Genomic DNA, 3129 nt, shown 5'->3' on the forward strand with positions numbered 1-3129 from the left:
CACGCCATTCTCCTGCCTCAGCCTCCCGAGTAGCTGGGACTACAGGCGCTCGCCACCTCGCCCGGCTAGTTTTTTGTATTTTTTAGTAGATAGGGGGTTCCACCATGTTAGCCAGGATGGTCTCGATCTCCTGACCTCGTAATCTGCCTGCCTCGGCCTCCCAAAGTGCTGGGATTACAGGTGTGAGCCACTGCGCCCGGCCCAATTTTTGTATTTTTAATAGAGATGGAGTTTCACTATGTTGGCAAGGATGGTCTCGATCTCCTGATCTCGTGATCCACCCGCCTCGGCCTCCCAAAGTGTTGGGATTACAGGCATGAACCACTGCGCCCGGCCTAATTTTTGTAGTTTTAATAGAGATGGGGTTGGCCGGGTGCGTTGGCTCAATCCTGTAATCCCAACACTTTGGGAGGCCAAGGCGGGCGGATCATGAGGTCAGGAGATCGAGACCATCCTGGCTAACACAGTGAAACCCCGTCTCTACTAAAAATACAAAAAAATTAGCGGGGCATGGTGGCAGGCGCCTGTAGTCCCAGCTACTCGGGAGGCTGAGGCAGGAGAATGGCGTGAACCCAGGAGGCGGAGCTTGCAGTGAGCCGAGATCACGCCACTGCACTCCAGCCTGGGCGACAGAGCGAGACTCTGTCTCAAAAATAAAAAATAAAAATAAATAAATAAATAAATAGAGATGGGGTTTCACCATGTTGGCCAGGCTGGAGTCTCCCAACTCCTGACCCCAGGTGATCCGCTTGCCTCAGCCTCCCAAAGTGCTCGGATTATAGGCATGAGCCATCCCACCTGGCTGCTTTTTAAATTTATTTTCTAGAGACAGGGTCCCACTCTGTGGCCCAGGCTGGTCTTGAACTCCTGGCTTTAAGTGATCCTCCCACCTTCGCCTCCCAAACTACTGGGATTACAGGAATGAACCACCATACTTGGCCTAAAGCTGTTGTTTTTTGTCTAGGCCTTGGTGGGAGAAGCTGAGAGAGACAGCTGAGGAGCTTTCTTTTAAAACTGATCCCTCCCTGTGGCCCTTTTAAGTTTGGGGGTAACTTTCTTATCCCTGCCCCCACAACATGGATTTTGCCTCTACTTATCTGTTTTACCTAAAATTCTCATATATCTCAAGTCATGTCCTCAGAGCAAACAGCCTCGCCAGAAGTCTCTAAAAGCCTCGGGTGGAAATATGTATGATGACAGCTCATGCTTTAAGCACAGTCCTGCGTCGGGGCCTTTGCACGTGCTGTTCCCTCTGCCTGGAGTGCACTTTTTCCAGATCTGTACACCTCAGCCTCCTGAGTGGCTGAGATTATAGGCGATCGCTACCATGCTCGGCTAATTTCTTAATTTGTTGTAGAGATGGGGTCTCGCTATGTTGCCCAGGCTGGTCTTGAACTCCTGGGCTCAAACCTCAGCCTCCCAAAGTGCTGGGCTTGCAAATGGGAGCCACTGTCTGCATTTTACAGATGAGGAAACTAAGGCACACAGATTGGTGAGGCTATTTGTCAGAGAGCAACAGAGTTGTGATTGGGATTTGAACCTCCACAGTCTGGGCTGAAGAGCTGGAGAGTGGTTTGGGGAGGAGTGAACAGAAAGTGCAAAGGCCAGCTGGGTGCAGTGGCTCATGCCTGTAATCCCTGCACTTTGGGAGGCCGAGGCAGGTGTCTCACGAGGTCAGGAGATTGAGACCATCCTGGCCAATATGGTGAAACCCTGTCTCTACTAAAAATACAAAAATTAGCTGGGCGTGGTGGCAGGTGCCTGTAATCCCAGCTACTCGGGAGGCTGAGGCAGGAGAATCACTTGAACCCGGGAGTTGGAGGCTGCAGTGAGCCGAGATCATGCCACTGCACTCCAGCCTGGTGACAAAGCAGAACTCCATCTCAAAGAGAGAGGAATAAAGGAAAGGAAAGAAGGAAGGGAGAGCGAGAGGGAGGGAAAAAAGAAAAAGAAAAAGTCCATAGGCCCTGGGGTGGGAATGTGGCCGAGTGAGGGAGTGGTGGTTGCTCACAAGCCAGTGAGCAAAGGGGGAAGAAGCTCCCTGGAGGAGGGGAACCACTTTTGGGCCTCATCCGCCTGTCCTCATTTGAGAGTTGACTTAGACTCAGGGACCCCTTGGAGCGGGCTTCAACCCAGGTCCCGGCTTCTCCGCTCAGCGCTGTTCGCCCCCAGATTCTGCCCGCATTCCCCTCTGGTGGTCGCTCTATGCAGAGTTGACCTGGAGTTCACGGAGGTGATGAGATGGGGCATGCCAACTCATTAAAGCTCATTAATTAGTCTGCTGGCAACCAGCCCAGTCTGCCCTGCCACCCTGCCCACCGCAGCACAAGCCAGGCAGGCACGTGGCCAACCCTCTGCCTCTTTGTGCCTCAGTTTCCCTTTTCTCACCCACCTGCTCACTGCAGACATGTGCCCAAGCTAGCAGCAGGGCCTCCCCACCTCATAAGCAAGACTACTGATGGCGACTAATGTTTACTGAGGACCTACTGCAGCCCCCCCAGGACCCCTCCCTACTGTGGGTCCCCCCCAACCCTTCCCTGCATTGTGGCCTCTGCAGGGACCCAGACCGGCCCTCAGGGGTCATCATCTGGTGGGGAGGGGATGGAAGGTAGAGAAATGATCCCCACTCCATAGGAGAGAGCTAGTGCTGGGTGGGTATTGATTTCTTGCTTTGGGGACCAGGCTGGCCAGGGTCCCCAAGTCCTCCTTGGCCCATCCTCAGCTCTGGGAACCCCATGACTAACAGATGGAGGCTCCAAAAGGTTTATTAGATGCTCCTCGTCCCCAGGAGCTGGGGGTGGGGAGTGGTGGCTGGACCTGGACAGGGGCTCCTGGACCCTGACTTTAACCAGCCTGGTGCCCATGGGGTGGGGTTGGGCGTTCTGGGAAAGGCTGGGCCTGGGGGCTTTGGAGGGGAGGGCCTGAGTGACCCCTTGATGACTTTTGTCTCCCTTCCCCGTTATTCTCCTTACTTTTCCTACCTTGTCCTTCCCTACCTGCCCCGCCCCCCATGTCTCTCTGGGCACCTACTTGGTCCCTCATTCCTTCCCCTCTCTTCTGTCCCTCTCCTCTCTCTATACCCCTTGCTCCCCTTCCTGTCTCCCCCATCTCCTATCTCCACTCCTCCCG

The 3129-nt window shown here is 54.3% G+C and overlaps 1 protein-coding gene across 1 annotated transcript in view; it reads left to right on the forward strand.

Annotated features, from left to right (window-relative positions):
• Window positions 1–3129, forward strand: part of NR2F6 (nuclear receptor subfamily 2 group F member 6) — a gene marked incomplete at its 5' end in the record, with an annotated part of 13314 nt that overhangs the window by 5850 nt on the left and 4335 nt on the right. The window lies entirely within an intron of this gene.

The sequence above is a fragment of the Rhinopithecus bieti genome, unplaced genomic scaffold, assembly GCF_001698545.2.
Source record: "Rhinopithecus bieti isolate Rb0 unplaced genomic scaffold, ASM169854v2 scaffold_9899, whole genome shotgun sequence".
Classification (NCBI taxonomy): Eukaryota; Metazoa; Chordata; class Mammalia; order Primates; family Cercopithecidae; genus Rhinopithecus; species Rhinopithecus bieti.